At 45.9% G+C, this 26,678-nt stretch overlaps 1 pseudogene; it reads right to left on the reverse strand.

Moving 5' to 3' along the window:
- Positions 1–16,568, reverse strand: part of LOC134612709 (multidrug and toxin extrusion protein 2-like) — a 133,572-nt pseudogene extending 117,004 nt beyond the window's left edge.
- Between the last annotated feature and the right edge of the window lie 10,110 nt (positions 16,569–26,678).

Consider the following 26,678-nt stretch of genomic DNA (forward strand, 5'->3'; position numbering starts at 1 on the left):
TTATTCGCAAATGAAAGAAACACAAAATAACTGTCAGTCTCCCTCGGTCTGCTGCTCCATGCGAGATCTCATTTCTTGGAGTTTCAATGATCATGAGAATGGTGAGGAACCCAGAAATGGTGATAAGCCCAGAACTATGCTTGCGGAGCCTGTGAATGATCTCAAGGCATAGTCAGCAAGAAAACCATTGGTAACACACTACGCCGTGAAGGACTGAAATCCTGCAGTGCCCACAAAGGTCCGCCTGCTCAAGCCAGCACATGTACAGGCCCATCTGAAGTTTGCCAGTGAACATCTGAATGATTCAGAGGAGAACTGGGTGAAAGTGTTGTGGTCAGATGAGACCAAAATTTAGCTCTTTGGCACCAACTCAACAACCTTGTTTGGAGGAGGAGGAATGCAGTGGAAACATTATGCTTTGGGGATGTTTCTCTGCTGAGGGGACAAGACAACTGCACCGCATCAAAGGGATGATGGATGGTGCCATGTACCGTCAAATCTTAGGTAAGAACCTCCTTCCATCAGCCAGGGCATTGAAAATGGGTTGTGGATGGGTATTCCAGCATGACTATGACCCAAAACACACAGACAAGGTAACAAAGGGATGGCTCAATAAGAAGCACATTAAGGTCATGGAGTGGCCCAGCCAGTCTCCAGACCTTAATCCCATAGAAAATCTGTAGAGGGAGCAGAAGGTTCGAGTTGCTAAACGTCAGCCTCGAAACCTTAATGACTTGGAGAGGATCTGCAAAGAGAAGTGGGACAAAATCCCTCCTGATATGTGTGCAAACCTGGTGGCCAACTACAAGAAACGTCTGACCTCTGTGATTTGTCAACATTAGTAACTTGAACCCTTAGCTTGGTGTTTTCCCACCAAGTACTAAGTCGAAGGAGTCAAATACGTATTCCACTCATTGACATGCAAATCCTTTTATAACTTTTTTGATATGCGTTTTTCTTTCTCTCTTTTTTTTTATTTTTTTTTATTCTGTCTCTCAATGTTAAAATACATCTACCTTAACATTATAGACTAATCATTTCTTTGTCAGTGGGGAAATGTTCAAAATCAGCAGGGGATCAAATACTTTTTTAACTCACTGTATGCGTTGTATAAGTCAAAAGTTTGTAACTTGTGAGTATTGCCCTTGTGGTTAACAGTGAGTGCGAAAGGAAAGCTCCATTTTTTTTATTAAATTGCGGTTTCGGAGTTGTTCAGAGATGGCTTTGAGTGCTCTTCTGGCTTGGAGTGTGAGCCAGGATAGGTCTGGATATATTTGTATTGTGTTGCTGTGGAGTTGCAAGGGGGTGTTGTGACTCTCAGAGCTTGCAGTATATGATCCTTTACTGTGAGGTAGTGAACGCGACAGATTTCGTCTATGGTGCTTCTTTAGCCGAACTCCATGGTCTAAGAGATCTGTGAGCCCTGTCAAAGGCGATAGGAGTATCGCTGGGTTCTCCTAGTAGTATGGTGAAGAGCTCCATGAGAGTTGCAAATAGGTCCTCATATCGTGTTTCAGACAATCCGCATATCCAGAGGTTATTCCGGCGACCTCTATTATCGAGGTCATCCATGGAGAGTTGGATAGATGTCAGGAACTGCGATTGCGTCTCAAGCATCGAGGATAATTGTAGAATCTAGAAGTGGGTCATGTCCCTCTCTTCTTCCAGTTCTGTTAATCTGCGGCCTATTTGGTGGATGACTGAGCCCAGCGTATCCAGTTTTACTTGAAATGATTCTAGCTTACCCAGCAAGAGCAGCTGTCTGAGTATTTCTCTTATGTCAGGTTCTTGCGATGTGAAGGAGCCATCAGACTGTGCAGGGCTAGGGGAAGGAATCCGCCAGAGCGTTAGTCGTCTTGAGTGTGTCTGTGTGTATGTGTCAGTGTGTGTTGGTCAGTGTTGCGATGGCCGCTGCTGGACAGTGGAGGACTTGGAGGTGCACAGAGGCAGGCAACGCCATATTGCATTCTGACGTGATGTCAACATGCTCCCCCTTCACAGGTTTTCAAGGAGTAGGGGAAGATCCGTTTGGCACAGGATGTGAACGCGTCATTGGGGGTATACCAGAGGCTGGACTCCGGAGTCGCATATTGGCAGCGGCAATGTGAGTGAAGTCAGCTTGTTGGCTAATATTGTTTTTTTTGTTTTTTTTTAAACAATGGCTGGGGTTTAGTAGAGGGGGTGCTGGGATTTAGTATAGAGGAGGGTGCTGGGATTTAGTATAGAGGGGGTGCTGGGATTTAGTATAAAGGGTGGACTGGAATTTAGTATAGGGGGGGACTGTGAATTAGTACAGATGGGGGACTGGGATTTAGTACAGGGGGGGGGGGCGACTGAGATTTAGTACGGGCGGGGGGACTGGGGTTTAGTAGAGGGGGATGTTTTTTTTTTATACTGTATTTTTCAAAACAAACCTATGCTTTGATGAAAATGTAAGGTTTTGTTTTTTTGGTGGCCCACATAAACTTAAACCTTGTTTATGTGGCCTGTGCAAGCCTTTGAGTTTGACATGCTTGATCTGATTCTAGACCCATCTTGTAAATTCAGAATCTTAGCTAAAAATAGATACTTACAGCAACAGCAAGTGTAACTGAATCCAACTCGATCTTGCCCAAATGTCCGCAGAACATGGAGCTTACAATACTCACAAAAAATACCAATGTTTGACCCAGGAACTAAAACAAGAAAATACAAGATTATGTGATTTTGTATTGGTTCCAGAATATCAGAATATTCTACCATATATGCAAAACTCCCATCAGCATCTTTATCCTTCATACCCTACCATATACTCAAACACAGTCATTTTACTGCATTCTGCACTCCCATAAGCTTGTTTTCCAAACCAGTTACCAGGTTAATCTTTGGTACACTATACCAACAAAGGCATTCTTCCTGCAGATGCCACATAAGACAATGTGCATATCAGATATACTTTCCACATGCAAACACTCTCTTTTCCTCGTAAGATTTTACTCTACTCACACCTATACACACACAATTATCTACTTTCATCGTATATATCACAGATAGATACAATATTAAAAATTACTTATATAGCTACCATCATTCATTTATTCCCAAATTCCATCTTGCCATCCTTCAGTTTTTTTTTAATTGCCACTCTTAATTTTAACTTCCATTTCATCTCCAGTTATCAAGAACGTATTTCCCAATCCTAATTGCTAGGGGCATGTTCACTTAAGGGCAAATTAATAATTTCCCAGGGTTCTATATTCTCTAGCATCTGCCCCTTGGGCCCTCTATATTTGGATTATTGAAACAGAAAGCCCGCATGTTTTCTAAAGACCATATGAATCAAGCCCACAACCTACTAGAAGATGGGTAGGCCAGTTGCAGAGTTCACAAGCAATCAGTAATTAGTTAACCATTTCTATACTAAATCTTGCCACCAAACTATTCTGCAATGCAGGTGAGCTGTCAGTCTGTCTCCTTCCTGTGTATGCTTAAACCCACGAGCTGATGGAAGCAGTTTCTGTATCCATTTCTCTCTGACGCCTGTCGCAGGTGGTTAGACTGCTGATAAAAGATACGAGCTGACAGCTCAGCCATGATTCGTGAAATACAGAGTTAACTGTGGGTGCTGAGGGAAATAATAGTGGGAATGGGAAAGTAATATTGGATAGCTGGGGAAACACAATGGGGGATGGAATAAGATAATTGGGGGTTGGAGATCAATATTGGGGAAGGGGAGAGATTATTTTTCTACCTAATTTCACATTTCTTTTATTCTCCCTCATCTCTCTTTCATCCAAATCCAACTTTTTTTTCTATATTTAAATTTTACCTCTGCTTTTCATTCTCTCCACTCTCATTTTAGATCTCCTATTTATTATCCCTCTTAATTTTGTTAGATCTGAATAATTAGCTTAGAATGCAAAGGAAGTTATCCATAATTATACAAAAGGGATAAGAAATCTATTTAGAAATCTGTATTTAAAACATTTATATATAAATTGCAAAATTTGGATAATTATACTTAAGATTGAAAAAAATCCAATTTGACTTTTCAAGAAATGCAATGCCAAATATTTAATCTTACTTTTTATCACTAAAATACCATTAACCCTTCCAATATACATACAACTGAGCTCAAAAGTTTTCATACCCTTGGAGAATTGTTAATATATGTACCATTTTTAAAGAAAACACGAGTGAGCAGGCAAAACACATTTCTTTTATTTCTTATGTGATTCATATTCAACTGTAGGTAATAATAGAATGGCACAATCACAAAGCAAAACATGGCAACAAATACAAAAATGAAATGACCTCTGTTTAAAAGTCTGCATACCCTATGTTCTTAATATTGTGTATTGTCCCCTTTAGCATCAATGACAGTGTGCAGTCTTTTGTAATAGTTGTCTATGAGGCCCTTAATTCTTGAAGGTGGTATAGTTGCCAATTCATCTTGGTAAAATGCCAGGTCATGCAAAGTCCTGGGTCATCTTGCATGAACCGCATGTTTGAGATTTCTCCAGATAGGCTCAATGATATTAAGGTCAGGACACTGTGATGGCCCCTCCAGAACCTTCACCTTTTTCTGCTGTAACCACTGGAGGGTCAAGTTGGCCTTGTGCTTAGGGTCATTGTCATACTTGAAAGTCCAAGAGCATCCCATGTGCAGCCTTCGTGCAGAAGAATGCAAATTGTCTGCCAGTATTTTCTGATAACATGCTGTATTCATCTTGCGATCATTTGTCACAAGATTCCCCATGCCTTTAGAGTTCACATGCCACCAAAACATCAGTGAGCCACCAGAATGCTTCACAGTGTAGATGGTATTCTTTTCACTAGAGGCCTTGTTGATCCCACTCCAAACATAACGCTTATGGTTATGACCATAAAGCTCTATTTTGGTTTTGCCACTCCAAATTACAGTGTGCCAGAAGCTGGGAGGCGTGTCAAAGTGTCGTCGGGCATATTGTAACCAGGCTTTTTTGTGGCATTGCACAGTAAAGGCTTCTTTCTGGCAACTCAAACATGCAGCTCATTTTTGTTCAAGTATCGTCATATTGTGCTCCTTGAAACAACCACACCTTCTTTTTCCAGAGCAGCCTGTATTTCTCCTGAGGTTACCTTTGGTTGGGTTTTTTTTTGTATTCCGAACAATTCTTCTGGCAGTTGTGGCTGAAATCTTTCTTGGTCTAACCTTGGGTTGGTATCAAGAGATCCCCAAATTTTACACTTCTTAATAAGTGATTGAAGAGTACTGACTGGCATTTTCAAGGCTATCGATATCTTGTTATATCCTTTTCATGTTTATAAAGTTCCATTACCTTGTTACGCAGGTCTTTTGACAGTTCTTTTCTGCTCCCCATGGCTCAGTATCTAGCCTGCCCAGTGCACCCACGTGAGAGCTAACAAACGCATTGACTATTTATATACAGACACTAATTGCAATTTAAAAACCCACATATGTGGAAAATTAACCTTTGATTGTCATTTTAATCTGTGTGTGTGACCTTGTTTGTCTGCTACAAGACCAAACATTCAAGGGTATGTAAACTTTTGATCAGGGCCATTTGGATGATTTCTGTTATCATTATGATTTTAAAAAGAGGCAAACAATTATGTGATAAAAAATGGCTTTATATGATCACTATCCTTCAATAAAAGTAATATTATTATTACTTTGCATGATCAGTCATATTTTCAAAATCAATGCCAACATTTCACAATTTCTGCCAGGGTATGCACACTTTTGAGCACAATTGTATAATGAAATATATAATATATCACTATTCCAACAGTATATGGTGGTAGAAAGGAATGCAAATAATACGTGTGTGACATACTAGTGACTTGAAAAACGTAGTGACTTGAAAAACGTGAGTTACAGCTTTGTTACTGACAATGGCACAAGGACTAGACACAGCATAGACAATAAAATGCAAAGGATCAGTCTTAAGTGATCATTTAAAACTTGAATTACATAGTTACATAGTTACATAGTTACATAGCTGAAAAGAGACTTGCGTCCATCAAGTTCAGCCTTCCTCACATATGTTTTTTACTGTTGATCCAAAAGAAGGCAAACAAAAACCAGTTTGAAGCACCTCCAATTTTGCAACAAGCTAGGAAAAAAAATCCTTCTTGACCCCAGAATGGCAGTCAGATTTATCCTTGGATCAAGCAGTTATTACCCTACATTGAAAGATTATATCCTTGAATATTCTGTTTTTGCAAGTATGCATCTAGTAGCTGTTTGAACATCTGTATGGACTCTGATAAAACCACTTCTTCAGGCAGAGAATTCCACATCCTGATTGTTCTTACAGTAAAAAAAACCTTTCCTTTGCCTTAGACGAAATCTTCTTTCTTCTATTCTAAACGCATGACCTCGTGTCCTATGTAAAGTCCGGTTTGTAAATAGATTTCCACACAATGGTTTGTATTGGCCCCGAATATATTTGTATAATGTTATCATAATGTAAATGTTACAACATATAGCTATTCAAGCAAATTCATATATTTTTGTTATTAAATACCATTTTGACAATCAAAATAGGAATAGTTACAACAGGTGTTTACAGACATTGTGTGAGAGAATACTTTTTTTTAACGTTGTAATTTTGCACCCATTGTTTTATTGTGGCAAAATGTTAGTGATATTTTAAAGTTAACCAAACAAAATTAAAATTAATCAATAGCCTAATAAAATGCTGAAACAGTGCTATGTATTTTATATTTAAGTAATAGAATTTTGTGTTAAAACCACCATCTAGCCCCCATAAATATAGCAACATCTTACTGTATTCAAGCCAGAAGCTGTAGAACTGCTTGATGTTTGCTTAAAAAAAAAAAAAGCAGTCTGCTGACATCATCAGAAGTGGTAGCCTGACCCAATCACAATGGGATTGGCTGAGACTGACAAAGAGGCAGATCAGGGGCAGAGCCAGCATGATTCAAACACAGCCCTGGCCAATCAGCATCTCCTCATAGAGATGAATTGAATCAATTAGTCTCTATGAGGAAAGTTCAGTGTCTGCACGCAGAGGGAGGAAATACTGAATGTTTGGATGCATTTTAGCCATCTGAGGAGTGGCTAGTGAAGTTATCACTAGGCTGTAATATAAACACTGCTTTTTCTCTGAAAAGACAGTGTTTACAGCAAAAAGCCTGAAGGTAATGATTCTACTCACAAGAACAAATTCAATAAGCTGTAGTTGTTCTGGTGACTATAGTGTCCCTTTAAGGCTAGGGTTATCATAAGTCATGTGGTTCCTATACTCTTAGATCTGTGCCCGGAAATATATGTCATAGTCTACTTAAAATTAGTAGAATATATTGGTGGAAGTTGATATTCGGTACCAACAAAATTATTTGCAGCAAGAGCCATTAATTATTTTTGTAAATATCTTTTTATTGAGAATTTTCTTGTCTAGAATACCATTAAAAGAAAGAAACCACTGTGTGGACTCGCAGGTCCCATCGGTCATTTTTAAAGCGACTAAAAGTGTGCGAGAACCAATACGTTTATATACATGCAGACATCGGTGATGCACAGGTCACAGTGTTTCATTGTATACCGTGATGCACTGGACTCGCAGGTCCCATTTCTTAACAGTAGTACTTGTCAGGGTAGCCGGGGGGGGGTATCAAACATTGTGGGCACGCATGTCTAAGCATGTATGAGACATGTTGTCTCATCAGGGTTCACCCGTAAGCAAACATGTTTCATCTATAGTGACCCCACGGGTCCTGATGTGTGTGTGACAAGACAGGCGTAATCAGGGGCGGACTGACCGGTCGGGCACTTCGGACGTGGTCCGAGGGCCCGGCCGGGAGGGGGGCCCGCCGCAGCCGTGCACATAATGTGCACGGCTGCAAAGTTATTCAGTGTGTGGAGATCGGGGAGATCGGGGCCCGGGCCCGGCGCTGTATCAGGAGGAGGAGGAGGAGGAGGAGGAGGGGCCCGGTCCTGTGCGCGGAGGCGCGTCGACGTCACTACGTGACGCGATGACGTCGACGGGCGCCGCCTGCACGGGACCGGAATCCACACTACAAAAATGAGGGGACGGCCATCTTCTTCACATCCCAGGCCCAGCAACCAGCAACCAGCCAGGTCAGCCACAGACCCCCCGGCCCCAGCCACAGACCCCCAGGCCCCAGCCACAGGGCCCCAGGCCCCAGCCACAGGGCCCCAGGCCCCATCCACAGGGCCCCAGGCCCCAGCCACAGGGCCCCAGCCACAGGGCCCCAGGCCCCAGCCACAGGGCCCCAGCCACAGGGCCCCAGGCCCCAGCCACAGGGCCCCAGGCACAAGGCCCCAGCCACAGGGCCCCAGGCCAGCCCCAGCCACAGGGCCCCAGGCCCCAGCCACAGGGCCCCAGGCACAGGGCCCCAGCCACAGGGCCCCAGCCACAGGGCCCCAGGCCAGCCACAGACCCCCAGGCCCCAGCCACAGGGCCCCAGGCCCCAGCCACAGGGCCCCAGGCACAAGGCCCCAGGCACAGGGCCCCAGGCACAGGGCCCCAGGCACAGGGCCACAGGCACAGGGCCCCAGGCCAGCCCCAGCCACAGGGCCCCAGGGCCCAAGCCACAGGGCCCCAGCCACAGGGCCCCAGCCAAAGGGCCCCAGGGCCCCAGGCCCCAGCCACAGGGCCCCAGCCACAGGGCCCCAGGCCCCAGCCACAGGGCCCCAGCCACAGGGCCCCAGGCCACAGCCACAGGGCCCCAGGCCCCAGCCACAGGGCCCCAGCCACAGGCCCCAGGCCAGCCAGCAAGCCACAGGCCCCAGGCCAGCCAGCAAGCCACAGGCCCCAGGCCAGCCAGCAAGCCACAGGCCCCAGGCCAGCCAGCAAGCCACAGGCCCCAGGCCAGCCAGCAAGCCACAGGCCCCAGCCAGCAAGCCCCAGGCCCCAGCCAGCAAGCCACAGGCCTCAGCCAGCCAGCCACAGGCCAGCCAGCCCCAGACCCCAGGCCAGCCAGCCCCAGACCCCAGGCCAACTAGCCGGCCAGCCACAGGCCCCAGGCCAGCCGGCCCCAGGCCACCTAGCCAGCCAGCCACAGGCCCCAGGCCAACTAGCCAGCCAGCCACAGGCCCCAGGCCAACTAGCCAGCCAGCCACAGGCCCCAGGCCAACTAGCCAGCCAGCCACAGGCCCCAGGCCAACTAGCCAGCCAGCCACAGGCCCCAGGCCAACTAGCCAGCCAGCCACAGGCCCCAGGCCAACTACCCAGCCACTGACAGGCCAGCAGCCGGCGACAGGTCGGCCACAGCAGCCAGCCACAACCCAGCAGCCGGTCACAGGCACCCACAGCCCTGCAGCCGGCCACCACAGGCCGCCAGCCGGCCACCACAAGCCAGCCGGCCACCACAAGCCAGCCGGCCCACAGGCCAGCAGCCCAGCCGCCCATAGGTCAGCGGCCCAACCGCCCATAGGTCAGCAGCCCAGCCGCCCATAGGTCAGCAGCCCAGCCGCCCATAGGTCAGCCGCCCACAGGCCAGCAGCCGGCCACAGCCCAGCAGCCGGCCACAGGCACCCACAGCCCAGCAGCCGGCCACTACAGGCTGCCAGCCAGCCTGCCTATAGCAAGCCCACAGCCTGCCAGCAAGCCACAGGCCTACAGCCAGCAACAACACAGCCTGCCAGCCAAAGCCAGTAGGCACACAGCCTGCCAGGTGCAGCCTGCCAGCCGGAGCCAGCAAGCCCACAGCCTGCCAGCAAGCCCACAGCCTGCCAGCCGGAGCCAGCAAGCCCACAGCCTGCCAGCCGCAGCCACCAAGCCCACACCCTGCCAACCAGCAACCGTAATTGAGGTAAGAGGAGCCAACTTGGCCTAGGTATCAGCGAGCTATGTTGTGTTGCTGTATTGTGAATAGGAACCAGAGTGTTGGAGAAACCCCCCCTCCAGGCTCCATTAGACTCCATTGTAGTCTCTAATGGGGCCTGGAGGGGATTCTTTCGAACACACTCTCTGAAGGACACTGAGATAGCATCTGCTAGAAAGACCCTCTTCCAAGCCTATTAGACTCCATTGTAGTCTCTAATGGGGCCTGGAGGAGATTCTTTCTAACACACTCTCTAAAAGACACTGAGAGGGTCTCTGTTAGATATACCCCTCTCCAGGTCCCTGTAGATCAGTCTACTTCACTTCCTGCTGTTTGTCCATTGTTGTGGGATCAAGGAATTTCAGGGATAAGAATCTCCTTAGGGGAGCTTCTCTGTGCTTCAGTGCATTTATACACTTAATGTATTTTTCTATTAGAGCAGGGCTCGACAAATCCCAGGTCGCCATGTGTTTTTACTCACCTTTTTTCTTACGCTTTGCCTGTTTTGCCGCAGCTGGTCCCGACCCTATGGCTGGTCCTTCCTCCATGGCGGATATCATCAATCTTTAAGTCAATGCTTTCCCATAGGCTTTAGGAGGATATTGCGCATGTGCAGAAAAGGCTGTTCTGCGCCAATCAGCATCAATGCATCTCTATTGGGAACATTCAGCGCCTCCATGCAGAGGCTGAAACTAAGCGTGAGTGACTGCCACAAGAGGCGTCCCAAGACAGCAATGTAAACACGGTCTTTTCTCTGAAAAGGTAGTCTTTACATTAAAAATCCTGCAAGGACATGCTACAGATACCAGAACAACTACATTAAGTTGCAGTGGTTCTGGTGACTATAGCGTCCCCTTAAGAATTGTGTTTTTCATGTTCAAAATGAAGCTTTCTTCGTTTAAAAAAGACTGGCTCCTAACTTTTTAGTTGACTCCTAGATTCCAAACAAATTTATAAAGCCATGCATTACAGTAACTTTTGTTAGAAAAATATAAAATAAAAAAAATATAAAATCACCTATAACATTCACGGAGCACATATATATGAAACCTGGAATCTGCAGTCTCTTAAATGAGCTTACATTATGGGACACATTGACTTTGTGACAAGCTGAGGCAGATGATTGTATACTGTAGCTAGAGTACCTCTATTTTTGTTTCATTCCTGTGTTTTTTTTAAAAACAATTATATTTTTAAAAACTTTTAAGCTTCTGAGTGAGTGTACTGGATGTTGTATAGTTTATAGCAGGTGTGCCCAAAAGGTAGATACCCAGATGTTGTAGAACTATGCAATTGTCTTTGTTTGTGCATTTGTTATTTATTTTGCACAGTTTGGTTTTTGCATTCGTTAATTAAATGACACTTGTTTAGAACATATTGCACTTTTGTTCCTTGTGTCTAAAGATTGTGTGGCTGGAGGCGGGGCAAGGGTGGGGCTTGCGGCAACGTGGGTGGGGCATGTAAGGGGGCCCTTGATTTATTTTGCCCGGGGGCCCTGAGGGTTCTCAGTCCGCCCCTGGGCGTAATTCTGGGTCCCCCAGAGGGCACAATGCCCAGTCCCATTAGTCGTCCCGGTAGTCCCTAGTGGTGTTCTGTCTGCTAAGGGTAGGTGTCGGTTATCGTGGGGGATGGGGGATAGTGATGGTGTGTCCACCCTCTCAGGGTCTGTGCGCGGTGAGTGCTGCGTGAACCGCTCTATGCCCAGTGGTCCCCTATTAGTGTCCTGTAACCCCGTGTATGTGGCACTCTAGTTTGTGACCTCAAGGTTTTCCATCTGGTGGCTTTTTCCCAATTGTTGTCGGTGCGATTGGTTTCCCCCCCTTTTCCCATTATCTGTCTTCATGGGTGTCATGTGTCCCGCATCTTGTGCACAAGCCTGCCTGTCTGTGGCGTCTTAACATCTAATCTCATCTTTTGCCTTTGTTCGCTGCCGCGCCCTGGCCCACCTGGGGGGGGAGAGGGGGAAAAGGGGGGGGGAGGGGGGAGAGTTGGATGTTTTATGTTTGTTTTTTTTCCCCCATTTATTTATTTATTTATTTATTTATCCTTTCCGTTTTCCAGTTCGTCAATAGTTCAGTCCGTGCCGTCACGGTCAGTGTAGCAAGTCCTGGAAGTCAGGGCATGCGGTAGTTACTATCCAGTGTGTCCAAATCGCCTGGTATGTCTGTGTTTTCCCTTCTGCCAATAGGGAGAGCTCCTCCAGTGCTCTGAGTTCCTCCATGCGTTGGTACCAGGTCCCCAGTGATGGGGCGGATTGTTTTTTCCAGTAGATGGGGATGAGGCTTTTAGCCACGTTAAGTATCCTAATTGTGAGGGATTTCTTGTATGCTGATACCTTTGTCGTGGTGTGGTGAATAAGGAATGTGGCAGGGTTTTTTGGCGGTGGGGTGTCAGTGAATCTCTTGATGATCCTATATATGGCCTCCCAGTATGGTTGAATGAGTGGGCAATCCCACCATATGTGGAGATAGGTGCCTGTTTGGTTCGTGCATCTCCAGCATACGTCATCAGACACGGGGTCATACCTGTGTGTTTGTTGCGGGGTGCGGTACCATAGTGCTAGTATTTTGTAGGCAGTTTCCTGCATCCCGCTAGACGGTGCGCAGTGTAGTGTGAGGGTGCATATCTGGTCCCATTGGGCAGGTGTGAATGTAGCGCCTAACGCTACCTCCCATTTCCCTACTTGGGGGTGGTTGTCTCCTCATCTGCATGAGCATGCCATAGAGCGTGGAGAGTCCCTTGACTAGGGGATTTGGATCCACACAGATGTCTTCGAATGGGGTCAGTGGTCTGGAGGTGTTATGTGATTGAAGGATTGTGTGTGTGAACATTTGTAATTGTGTGTATCTGAACTGTAGCATGAATGGGTTGTTGGTGCTCCCTGTCATGTCTTCCAAGGTCCTGAGTTTGCCGTTGGTGGTAGCGTGGTATATTCGTGGGATCTCCCGTCCCAATAGACGGGCTAGCGACTTCGGTTCCTTCCCTAGGGGGAAGGAGTCGTTGTGGGTTAGTGGAAGCAGCGGGGATGGTGTGGTGGTGAGTGAGAGTGGTGTGGCTAGCTTGTGCCACACCTGCATGGTCGCTTTGATAAGAGGGTGTGGGGCCGCCAATTGTCTGCCTTGCAGGTGGTCTAGCCAGGGGAGGACAGAGATGGGTCTACCCACCTGTGCTGCCTCTATGTCTTTCCAGGGTTTAGCAACCCCCGGCTTGGTCCACTCCGCTATTCGCTGGATATGTGTGGCTCTATAATAACCCCTAAAGTCTGGGAGGGCGAGCCCTCCTTTTTCTTTCGGGAGAGTGAGCACATCGTGTTTTATTCTCGCTTTCAGATTCTGCCAGGCAAACCGGAGGGCCATGGTTCTGAGGGAGGTGAAGAAGGCCTCCGGGATGGCGCAGGGGATGGCCTGGAACAGGTACAACACCCGCGGCAATATGTTCATTTTAAGAACACCTACCCTACCGAACCACGAGAGTCGCACCTGCCCCCAGTCCTTGAGTTCCTTCTGGATTGTTTGCAGCAGCGGGTGAAAGTTGGCCTCGTACATCTGGGTGAGATCTTTCGTGATCGTCGCCCCCAGATACCGTATAGAGGTGTCTGACCACTGGAACGGGAGGTCCCTTTTCAGTGTCGCCACCTCGCGCGCCGGTATTGATATGTTAAGTATCGTGGACTTAGAGAAGTTGATTTTGAAATTCGAAAGCTCTCCATATGCGTCAAATTCCTGCAGTATTGCTGGCATCGCGTTATTTGGTTCGGTTACGAAGAACAATAAATCGTCTGCGTATGCTGCTACTGAATGTTTTCGCGTCTCTATCTCTAGTCTCGGGATAAGCGGGTTGTTTCTGATTGAGTTCATGAACGGTTCCAGTACCAGCACAAAGAGGAGGGGTGAGAGGGGGCAGCCCTGTCGGGTCCCGTTCTTTATCGGGAAGGGGTCGGTGAAGGCTCCGTTTACGCAGACTCGCGCTGTGGGGCTTGAGTGTAGCGCTCTGATCCAGGCCATCATAAATGGCCCCATCCCAAGCCCCTCCAGCACCTGGAACATGAAATCCCAGGAAATCCTGTCGAAGGCCTTCTCCGCATCTGTAGAGAGTGTCAGGGCTCCGCGGGCAGCTGTGAGGGGAGGCTGCAATCCTCTCGCAGCACTCACCCTCGGTCCGTCGCCGCCCGCGGTCCCCTCTCCTCTTACCGGTCAGCGAGCGGCGTCCTCTCCCCTTGACACGCCGTTCGCGTCCTCCTCTCCTCCTCCCAGCGGCAGCATGTCTAGGAGCCGGCACTGATATCAGAACGCCGGGGTCACTCACGTGACCCGGCGTTAAAGCTACAGCGCAACAATCACAGTGGGGAGTATGGATATCCCCCATGTGTGATTGTTAATTCTGATCGGAAGTTATCCAATCAGAATTAAGATAAGGATATAAATACTTACCTTTTCTGTCTCTCAGTGCCCTGTTGTGGTCTTTGCTTGCTAGTATTGATACTGAACCTGTGTTTTCTGGTTACGTACTCTCTGGCTTGTTTATCTGACTTTGTGACTTTCTCCTACCCTTTGACCTCGGCTTGTTTCTCGTTATTCTGTCTTCTGGTTCCCCTTACTCGGCTTGTCTCCTGACTATTATGTGTGTGCTTAGCCCGGCCACTCCAAGGTCCGGTACTGCACCTTTTCTGTGTGTGTGTGTGTGTTAGCGTGTTGGGTTCCCCAAATCGTGACAGAGAGCAGGAGAAGGCCTTCATTTCTGGACGTTGCGGTGTGGATTAGGGTTAGTGCCCTGATCATGTTGTCTCTCGCCTCTCTGTACGGGGTGAAACCCACTTGATCCCCATGTATCAAGTCCGGGAGGAAGGACTTTAGTCTCTATGAGAGTATTTTAGTGAAAAGTTTCAGGTCACAGTTGAGCAGAGAAATTGACCGATAATTGGTGCATAGTTCAGGGTCTTTCCCATCTTTGGGGATTAAGGCGATGTTCGCCTCTAGGGTTTGTGTCGGGATTTGTGTCCCATCGCGGATCGCGTTAAGAGCCGCTAGGAGGCGTGGGATAAGGAGCTCTGAGTAGGTCTTGTAGTACCGTATGGTTAGACCATCCGGTCCTGGGCTCTTGCCTGGTTTAGCCGTTTTAAGGGCCCATGCTATTTCGTGTGTTGTGATCGGTTCGTCTAGAGCCATTAATTTAGCTCCTTTAATAATATTCAGGGAGAGGAGCTTTCTTGCTGTCTTCTCAGCACTTCTACCACAATTTTACTAATGGGAAAGGACTGAATTACCTCTCACTTGTCTTGTCCTGGCACTGCTATGAGGTTAGGGCCACTTGCATCACTTAGCATCCTGTACTGATTTAAGAATATGATCTTCCTGCTGAAATAATTTTATAAAAATATATCTTAATACCTTATTTGAGAATTGACAATATGTCTACGTAAAAATGAATATTTTTATCCCTGCAATGGGACTGGAGGCAGATGCACCAGATTCCAAGATACTTCATCTGTAAAAGTTCAGTTAAAGTTATGCACACATTTAAGCTAGAGGCATGCTGATGGTGTTAAGTTACTTTGGTTGCCTACATTTTTTCATTGACATCACTGACAGTCTTTTAAACAGCAGTATAAGCATGGCATTCACTGTCAGTGTTAGAAAACCATTTTGCAGGGTCCCAATCCACACTTGCAGACATGCAATATACACACTCTCCCACATACACTTTTACACACTCACAAATATTCTTTGCTACATGCACAGAGACATTCATATGCAGGCACACAAGTTAGCACACAAATTGGCATTTCTAATCAAAGAAACTAAAATGTAAGTAAACATTTTTTTTTAAAATACCATAAAACATATAATACAAATGTCAGAAATTATTGAAATGTTTTTGATCTAGTAATAAACATCACTTACAATTTTCATCCTCAACCACATTGTGAAGAAGTACAATGGGCACACAGGGGCAAAGAAGACTTAAATGGGACACATTGTGGGCAGCTGAGCCCTGCATTACACAACCACTGTGTATATGAAGGACACCAGATTTTTCCTGTCTGTATTTGCACATACATGGCACAAAGTGGTTTATTCACTAAGTAATTAGCAATCTGCAGTGAATTGAAAACGTACCTGCTAAATATAGGCTTAAATAATGAGAAATTTTCCAAAATGGATATTTTGACCCAAAATTAAAAAATCACTAAAACACATTTTGGTATGATATGTTTAAAAATAAATCAATACATCGACAAATCGAAATCGTGTTCTAAATTCTGCAAGGCAAATCACAAGCATAATATTTTTTATACTTATAAAAGTGATAGGTTGCAGGGCACAATTTAGGGATCAAACACTTCTGAAATGTAAAGGAAGTAGCCTGTTCTTACAGTAAACTTAAGAAACGTGTTATTGGTTACTCCGGGAAATAAAGCACGCTGGTCACAGTGTGCAATAAATTAAAAATGCTCCGATCTTGTTTGCATTTAACCTCTATATTACTATATCTGGAATTATTCTCCTACTTACCACAGGTCCAGCCAGCGCGCACTGCTGCTTCATTTCATCCAGAAAACCAGGAGGCAACATTCGGCGGAGACACCGGGGGATCCAGCTGGACTTACCCCTGAGAAGCGAGCTCTCCTCCAGGGGCTGCCGGTCCCCATCGCTCTGAGTCTTCTCTTCCGTCATTCTAAATCCTAACAGTATTCCAGGTTCTTATTCCCCAGATTCTATAGAACCCATCCATAGAACGTGCTTGGGCTCTCAGACTGGTACTCTATAGAGACTGAGACTCTGCACGCAGCAGTTCAAGTTGATCAGGACTGTAGAAAGCAGCCTGAGGGTGAGGAGTGTCTAGAATTTTGTATCTGCTCCGTAGTACTACAAGCGTCACTCACATGCAGTCAGTATACTTGCAATAGAGGTATGCAGGGCCGGACTGGGAAAATAATTCGGCCCGGGCATTTTTTTATTACAGTGGCCCACTAAGAAGGGGGCGGGGCAGAGAGGGTGTAATTTGTCATCATTAATGACAAACACGCCCCCTCTCAAACTGAAGAGTATACTGGTGCCCCTAAGGGAACCAGTGGGTGTGTGTAGGGAACAAAACAGGGGGTAACCCTCACAAATGTGTGATAAACTATAGAGCGAATGATCCCTGGAGGGAAAGAACAACCGCCAGGGGTCACGGAAAAGGTCCCTATGGGATCTGTGTTATAATTTACAATTCTGTAGTGTGACTAAAAATCTACTTTTATTAGAATTCTGATCCTAAAAACTTATAAGGAGACAATAACGTGTCATCTATTGTGTGTGATAGAAACAATGACATCTAGCAATTGTTAGTAGATGAACTAAAGCTACACATGGATAGGTGCCTAAGTCAAATGCTGTGAGCATTTAGACTGTGAAAAAATAATAATAGGGGCTAACCTATCCAAATCAACCGTGGCTTCTTCTGGGGAAACCTGGGTAACCAATTGCTCATTCACTGACAGCAATTATATTAAAGGGAATGCTCAAAATATGTGCAATAGGAATGGGCTATTGAATATGTACACTATATACAGCAAAAGTGGGCTCAGAGGTAGCTATGATAACCTGATCTGGGGACCATAAAAAGTGTACCCTGTAGTCCAATTGTGGATATAATTGTGGATTGTGCTGTGTGTGATGTGTGCGAGGGTGCTGTGTGTGATTGGTGTGAGAGTGCTGTGTGTGAGGGTGCTGTGTGTGATGGGTGTGAGAGTGCTGTGTGTGAGAGTGCTGTGTGTGATGGGTGTGAGAGTGCTGTGTGTGAGAGTGCTGTGTGTGAGTGCTGTGTGTAAGGGTGCTGTGTGTAAGGGTGCTGTGTGTGATGGGTGTGAGAGTGCTGTGTGTGAGAGTGCTGTGTGTAAGGGTGCTGTGTGTGATGGGTGTGAGAGTGCTGTGTGTGAGAGTGCTATGTTTGCTGTGTGTAAGGGTGCTGTGTGTGATGGGTGTGAGAGTGCTGTGTGTGATGGGTGTAAGGGTGCTGTGTGTGATGGGTGTGAGAGTGCTGTGTGTGCTGTGTGTAAGGGTGCTGTGTGTGATGGGTGTGAGAGTGCTGTGTGTGAATGCTAGAATGGATTGTGTATAAACAAATAAAAACACTAAGCAGTGATAATACCCCCCCTCCCTTCTTACCTTAAACCTGGGAGGGGGGGACCGGCACGGGGTGAGTGGGAAGGGGGTTTCAGTCACAGAATCCCTGGTGGTCCAGTGGGTGAGTGAACTCTAGCCTGCGAGGCTAGAGTTCACTCTCGCGAGATCCAGTCGTTGCCATGGCAACGTGCCGGATCTCGCAAGAGGAACCCGGCGGAGCTGCAAGATAGAGCTCTGCCGGGTCCTCTCCCTCCCTCCCCAGCCGCAGGTCTCTCCAAGGGGGCCGGTGAGGGAGATCTCTTATCTCCTCACCGGCCCTTCATTGAAAACAGCGGGGCCGGCGCTCAGATAGTGCCGGCCCTGCATAGACCGGCAGGGGAGATCCTGGGACTTCCCCTGCCGGCCTCGGCCCATGGCCACCGCGGCCCACCGGGCATTTGCCCGGTGTGCCCGATGGCTAGTCCGGGCCTGGAGGTATGTATTTATAATGAAGCATATGTTGGTTTCTGCTCACCACCCAGATTAGTAGGACAGTGTCATAGCTCAATTAGTATCAGATTCAGATCAGTCTTACAGAAATTGCATTCTTGACAATATAATTCTATATGCCCACAAGCATTTTATGCAGTGCTGCTGGAGCTAGGTAGCATACAATAAATCATTCATGTTAAAACTAGTTAGAGCAGCATAGATTTTTTTTCACATAGTTACATGTATTTTTATTGGCTTAGGGCAGCGAGCTCCCTTTATAGAATATGCAGGTTATTTAGGCCAGGGGTTTCCAAATTTTTTTTTCCATTTGAAACCTTTGACATAGTGTACCAACATTGTGGAAACCAAAATAGAAAAATTTGTGCCGCAGCACTAACCTTTTAATGAGCAATTAATTTTGGCAAATTCTTCTTGCATCTGGTTTAATTATTGACAATTGTATTCACATTTCTGCAGTTGCAGCAGGTCGGTTTTGATACTACCTTTTTGTTGCAGAGTAAAACAGGAATCTAGTTTCACACAAGTGTATGCTGGTGAACAGCAGCAGAACTTGCCAGCTGCAACAATTCTGGGTATCCTTTGTGTGAATCACCCCAAAAAGCAACAAGAGAAATTTCATGACATTTTTGAGTTAGTTGACAGTCAGAAGTTATATTGATCAGATTCTCAAAAAATTTGTCTGATTTGTTTTCTATAAATGGATTTCGAACACAGTCTTTATTTTTTTCATTCAGGTGTATAAATTGCAAAGATAGGCAGATACTTCCTGGTTCAGTACTGAACCATCTATTTCCGGTTCAAAGGTCAACACAAATTACCTGAACTCCAACAAGCTGGTCTTGGCCATGTGAGGCCTACGCAAGTATTCATTTTATCTCACTAGAGTAAAAACAACCGCCTCCCTCAAAGCTCATGGGGCATCGTGGCAGCTTTTGCTGTTGCTGTTCTTGTTTTATTTCTTACAACAAAACAGTAGGTTTGTTTGTTCAACCCACGTTGGGCCACACTATCACTGACATTCAACATGTATTCAGCCCACGTTCAGCCTTTCATTAACTATAGTGGCACTGCAGTTCAGTTCATATTCATTCATAGCATCACAGTGATACCTCAATTCTGTTCATGCACTCTACTTACTGTATTCGAACTTAGTAAGCCATATCGTATTTCATCATATGCAATTCAGTTAGTCAGCCTACATTTTAAGTTATAATAAATGCTGTGCCATATTCAGTTTTTCATGATTGCAACTTATTATTGTCGGCTCACACAGCCTTGATTATACTTGACAGCTTTGAGCAGATTAACATTTGGTAATTATGTTCACCAACTTTTAGGTAATCAGTATGTCTGCCCTCAGGGTATTCATGGCACTCTTTGGACCTGCATTGTTTATAATTATATAGCTAGGTGCTGCAACTGATGGTCTAAATTTATGTAACTTGGGCCTTTACATGTGATTAGCATTTATGGTACTGCCTGCTAACACTCTGTCTTATTTCACTGTCCGTCACTACTTACATTGCCCTTTCTGGGATCAGCACAGGTCTAGTCAAGCATTCTTTAAAATTATGTTGGTCATATTTATGTCTGTTCTATGGTTATACGGCCATATATACGTCCCTCATCTAAGTATGTTATTGTTGAACTTCAAATAAAGACATGCCACAAACCAGGTCTGCCACTTGGGTGTCACCAATAACCATACTAAATTGCAAGCGGTCTTCTCAAACATTTTAAACATTCATTTAACTCCATTTAAAAGCTAACAAAACAAGTATGAAAAAAATACAACTTTTCATGCAAAAATTGTCTTGAAAAATAAATAAATAAATTAATTAATTTTTAAAAATTATAAATATTTATGCACACTCTAAATACAGTGGATAGACAACGGCTCCAAAGAAGTGTGCAAGTAACTCACTGACTTTGAAGCCCACCCTTGGCTCCATGTATAATGCACAGTAATGAATATGGTGGCCAATCTTCATGTAAAGTGGAATTAAGAAGAACCCACGAGAGATGAAGGACCTCACACATTTACATTTATATTAGGCCCTTACTTGGCCCTCCACATCATATGCTTCATACGGCCATCAGTGGGCAACCTACTGCGACTACCATTTTAGGACATTTACATGTGTTGTGATCAGTGGTACCATGTAACTCAAATGGCTCATCATTATCATCTCTAATTAATTGTCCTGTCATTATGGACCTCTCGCAGGTAAAGTTGGTTATATACATGCTATGATATGGAGCAGGTCCGCCATTTTGCTTCACTATGTGTGAATTGCAACTGCTCCACAGGTGAACAGCCATTAATCAACCCACATCCTATCATTTCATACATCCGCTACTTATCAAACTGCACCTACGTGACCATCCAGCTACCCATAAATTGCAAACAGCTCTCTCAGCCTTCTACTCCTCTACACAGCTCTCACTAGACCTTCACTTCATAAGCTTTAAACGCCCTTTGGTGGGCCTACCGCCACAACCCAATTTTGGCCTTTCTGCCTCTCAGGGGTTATAAATTTCCCTATTATGCTACGTTTAACCCCTTAAGGACACATGACACGTGTGACATGCCATGATTCCCTTTTATTCCAGAAGTTTGGTCCTTAAGGGGCTAAGAAAACCATTCAGTGTAAAATATATAAAATGATAATCAAATTGTGAAAAAAAAAAGTAAAAAACAATAAGTGTATCTTCTTAATGTGAGAAGAAAAGAATAGAAAAATAAAAACTAAGTAAAACTTAACTTTATTTGATTATACAATTAAATGTATGAATTAAATAAAATATAACACGCTGATTGAAGTCCTCTCTGTATTATCAGGTATTTGTAATTAGGCAGAAAATTGGCATAATATTAATGTAACCAATGTAATATTACTATGTTTTTTATGCCGATGTAGGGCAGCTTAGAAGTGGAAAAATGAACTGTTCCACCATATACCTTTTTAGCAAGTCTTGATGTTGTTTCGCTATACAATAATATTTCACATAACATTGGTCTAAGGGCAACTCAATGTTTTCTGAAAAAATCTCAAAATTCACAAGTACACAAAGATCTTTTCTCATGGAACTTTTAGAATTCATACTTAGCCACAACTATTTTGTTTTTAATGGTACATACTATCTGCAAACTAGGGGCACAGTGATGGGTACTGCTTGTGCCCCTAGTTATGCCAACCTATATTTGGGCTGGTGGGATACCACAGTTCTTAAAGAAACATTATCAATTAAGTTTAATTAATTAATTCTAAGTTGGCATTGTTACATAGACGATATCCTCCTATTCTGGACAGGTTCAATATCACTGTTTGAGGAAATGGTATCCAAACTCAATACTAACAATACTTGGTTTACAACTAACTTATGTTATCAGTAAAGAAAAAGTTGAATTTCTGGACCTTACGATCAAACTGGCACCTGATGATGAGATAGAAACAAAACTGTACATGAAAAACCCACCTCCTGTAATAGCCTTCCCCATTGGAACCGCCACCACCCCTATAAACTTAAGGCTGGAATTTCAAATGGGCAGTATCTGAGGGCCAAGAGAAATTGCTCAAGTGAGGAATCTTTCTTCAAAGAAGCAAAAACTACAAATTTGTTTTAAACAACAGGGTACACAAACAGAATCCTCAAGAAAGCGTACCAACGAGTCTCTAAGATGGATAGATCAACTCACCTTGGAAACCACAGAGCACAATCTACAAAACTGCTAAATAGTACATTTGAGGCGTGCTCTTCATATCTGAGAGTCATTAGAAGCGTCAAATACTGCGGTTACAGCGCAGTTGTTAACATTCTTATTTGCTGGGTGCTAATCTGCTAAATAGTAAATTTGGGGCCTGCACTTCATATCTGAGAGTCAAATAGAAGCGTCAAATACTGTGGTTACAACGCAGTTGTAAAAATTCTAATTGTTTTGGTGCTAAACTGCTAAATAGTAAATTTGGGGCATGCTCTTCATATCTGAGAGTCAAATAGAAGCATCAAATACTGCTGTGACATAGCAGTTTTAAACATTTAATTTTTTTGGCTGCTAAATAGTACATTTGCGGCCTGCGGTGCACTTCATATCTGAGAGTCAAATAGAACTGTCAAATATTGTGCTTACATTGCAGTTGTAAAAATTCTAATTCTTTAGGTGCTAAATAGTCAATTTGGTGCCTGCACTTCATATCTGAGAGTCAAATAGAACTGTCAAATAGTGCTGTGACATAGCAGTTTTAAACATTAAAATTTTTTGGCTGCTAAATAGTACATTGTCGCCTGACATAAACCATCTGTTAGTTTGGTGGGTGAACGCAAAGAATGAGGAGAGCGTCAAATAAGGGACGTGGCCCTGGTCGTGGTGCTGCTGGTGTTGGTGGAGCTCCTGTTGCAAGGAGAGGACGTGGTCGATCTGTGCCAGCTACATGCACAAGTGAAACACCTTCCTCAGGTGCAAGTACGCGACAGAACCTTCAGCGTTATATGGTAGGCCCGAATGCTGCTCTACGAATGGTGAGGCAAGAACAAGTACAGGTGATAGTAGATTGGATGGCTGACAGTGCCTCCAGTTCCTGCACATTGTCTCCGACCCGGTCCCCTGCTGAAAGCTCAGAGTTGGCACCTGCAGCCCATGGCCATCTGTCTTTCACCTCACCCCCTTGCAAATCAGCCAAGCAGTCTGACCCACAAGTCATGTAGCAGTCTCTTATGCTTTTTGATGACTCTGCTGGCGGAGTTTCTGTGGGCCATCCACCTACCCCTGCCCCAGAAGTGGAAGAGATTGAGTGCACTGATGCACAACCACTTATGTGTCAGGATGTGGACATGCAAGGACCACCGCAGCACGTCTCTGATGATGATGATGAAACACAGGTGCCAACTACTGTGGCTTTCTGCAGTGTTCAGACCGGCAAGGAGGGCAGGGTTGAGGAGTGGGTGGAAGATGATGTGGAGGATGATGAGGTCCTAGACCACACATGGAATGAAGGTCATGCAAGTGACGTGTGCAGTTTGGAGGAAGAGGCGGTGGTTGTTCGCACAGAGGCACCAGCACAGCATAAAAGGGAGCAGGGTGCAAAAGCGGAGCGGCCGTCCCCTAGACGGTACGCCTGCTACTGCCCAGTGCACCCAGGGACCGAGCACACCAAAAGTCAGCTCCAAGGAGTTCCCTGGCGTGGCAGTTCATCAGACAATGTGCTGACGACAAGACATGAGTGGTTTGCACGCTGTGCAATCAGAGCCTTAAGCGAGGCATAAACATGCTATACCTGAGCACAACCTACATGACCAGGCATCTACATGCAAAGCACGAGCTGCAGTGGAGTAAGCACCTCAAAAACCAGGAAATGTCTCAGGCCCCTCCTGATTCCTCTTCTGCTGCTGTCTAAGCCTCTGGAGTCACAGCGGCACCTGCCACCCTGCAAACAGAGGATGTGGCAGCAACGCCATTACGTTCGCCACCGTCCCAAGCATCTCCACACTGTCCCATGGAAGTGTTCAGCTGTCCATCTCCCAAACACTGGAGAGAAAGAGGAAGTACCCCCCTAGCCACACGCGATCCCTGGCCCTGAATGCCAGCATTTCAAAATCCGTGGCCTTTGAAATGCTGTCATTCCGTCTGGTGGAGACGGACAGTTTTAAATACCTGATGGTGGTGGCTGTCCCATAGTACGTGGTTCCCAGCCGCCACTACTTTTCCAGGCGAGCCATCCCTTCCCTGCAAAACCAATTGGCGGACAAAATCAGGTGTGCACTGCGCAACTCCATCTGCGTAACACCTTCACCACCAACTTCAGCACAGCCAGGGGAAAACGACAGCAGGCTGTTTTAAAACTCAGATGTTTGGGGGAAAAAACCCACACCGCGCAGGAGCTGTGGACGGGCATGGAACAACAGACCAATGAGTGGTTGTTGCCACTTAGCCTCAAGCCCGGCCTGGTGGTTTGTGATAATGGGTGAAAGCAGCTCTGGGCCTAGCCGGTTTGACGCACATCCCTTGCCTGGCGCATGTGCTGAATTTAGTGGTGCAGAAATTCCTGAAAAACTACCCAGATATATCAGAGCTGCTGAAGAAAGTGCGGGCCGTCTGTGCGCGCTGTCGGCGTTCTCACCCTGCTGTTGCTCGCCTGTCTGTGCTGCAGCGTAACTTCGGCCTTCCCGCTCACCGCCTCATATGCGTTGTGCTCACAAGGTGAAACTCCACATTGCACATGCTGGAGAGACTGTGTGAGCAGCAACAGGCAAAAGTGGAGTTTCAGATGCAGCACGCACGGGTCAGTCGCTCTGCGGAACAGCACCACTTCACCACCAATGAGTGGGCCTCCATGCGAGACCTGTGTGCCATTTTGCACTGTTTCGAGTACTCCACTAACATGGCCAGTGCCGATGATGCCGTTCTCAGCCTTACTATCCCGCTTCTATGTCTCCTTGAAAAAATGCTTCGGCTGATGATGGAAGAGGATGCGGCACAGCAGGTAGAGGAGGAGGAAGAGGGGTAATTTCCATGGTTATCAGGCCAGTCATTCACAAGTGGCTTGGAGGGTGGGTTCCTGCACCAGCATAGGCCAGGTACACAATTGTCCAGCCAGGGCACAGTTCTGGAGGATGAGGAGGAGGATGATGAGGACGAGGAGGAGGAAACGTGTTCACAGCAGGGTGGCACCCAACGCAGCTCGTGGGCATCATTGGAGCGTGGCTGGGGGGATACGGAGGACACAGACGATACACCTCCCACAGAGGACAGCTTGTTCTTGCCTCTGGGCAGCCTGGCACACATGAGGGACTACATGCTGCAGTGCCTGCGCAACGACTGCCAAGTTGCCCACATTCTAACTTGTGCTGATTACTGGGTGGCCACCCTGCTGGATCCCCATTACAAGGACATGCTGCTGAGGGCATTCCCAACTGACAGCGGGGCTCAGTGGAAGCACAAGACTTGTCTGTACCTTGTGCAGAATAGACATTTATACCGGCCTCACCCAGTCATTGTTATACTCAAGTGCACTTCTTCTTTGTTTTCTTTTTTATATGTCCCAATATTTTGGGGGCTACCCCAATTTAAAAAAAAACAAAAACGTGTTGGCTACTTCCTCCTCCTCCACCGCCGCTTCCACCTACACCGCCACGGTCACCGCCTCCTCAACCTATGGGTCACGTAGTATAAACTATGTACACAATAGCAGAGGCTTGTGATGGCCTTTTCTCCATGCATCAGGAGTTGAGCTCAGTTTGAACAATGAAAGAGAATACTCTGCACTCCAACCTTCTCTCAAATGGATAATCCTCCAGACAGCCATGCTTTCGATTTTGATTTATGTTCTTCCAAAGCTAAAATCAAAGATTCCATCTAGTGCTATTTTATGGCTCAGCTGTATTTTCAATTTTTAGGTATTTTATGTTATTTTAAATGATTTCCCTATCCACATTTGTTTGCAGGGCACTTTACCTACTCTTACCCCCATTTTAACTATACTCTTGCGCCCCATTCTTTAGGCGCTCCATAATCTTAAAGGGTTATCCAGAGGTGGACCCCTTGCTCATGGTGCCCATGAGAGATATCAGCTATGCTTCACTGATGATACCTTACAAGGCTGAAATTATCGTCTGGGGTTGCTGTGTCTCTAGTGCAGAGGGAACTTGCTGGCATTTTGGATCTGGACTGCCCGTATGGGTGGGACCAATCTTATATGTTTCAGAGATGTTCTTTCTGTAATGGCACAAGATGAGCTAAAACCAGCTGTTGCCCGTTCTCAGTATACTCTTGCACCCCGTTATTTTTGCTCTACATATATGATATAATATTTAGTCCAATCAGACAGAACAGAAATAGTTAGACAAAGTGAAAGTATGATAAGACTTAAAGGACCACTATAGGCACCCAGACCACTTCAGCTTAATGAAGTGGTCTGGGTGCCTGGTCCAGCTAGGATTAACCCTTTTTATATAAACATAGCAGTTTCAGAGAAACTGCTATGTTTATATTAGGGTTAATCCAGCCTCTAGTGGCTGTCTCATTGACAGCCGCTAGAGGCGCTTGCGTGCTTCTCACTGTGAAAATCACAGTGAGAAGACGCCAGCGGCCATAGGAAAGCATTGTAAATGCTTTCCTATGAGACTGGCTGAATGCGCGCGCGGCTCTTGCCGCGCATGCGAATTCAGCCGAGGAGGCAGAGAGGAGGAGGAGAGCTCCCCGCCCAGAGCTGGAGAAAGAGGTAAGTTTAACCCCTTCCTCCCCATAGAGCCCGGCGGGAGGGGGACCCTGAGGGTGGGGAC

This window comes from Pelobates fuscus, chromosome 1 (genome assembly GCF_036172605.1).
Source record: "Pelobates fuscus isolate aPelFus1 chromosome 1, aPelFus1.pri, whole genome shotgun sequence".
NCBI lineage: Eukaryota > Metazoa > Chordata > Amphibia > Anura > Pelobatidae > Pelobates > Pelobates fuscus.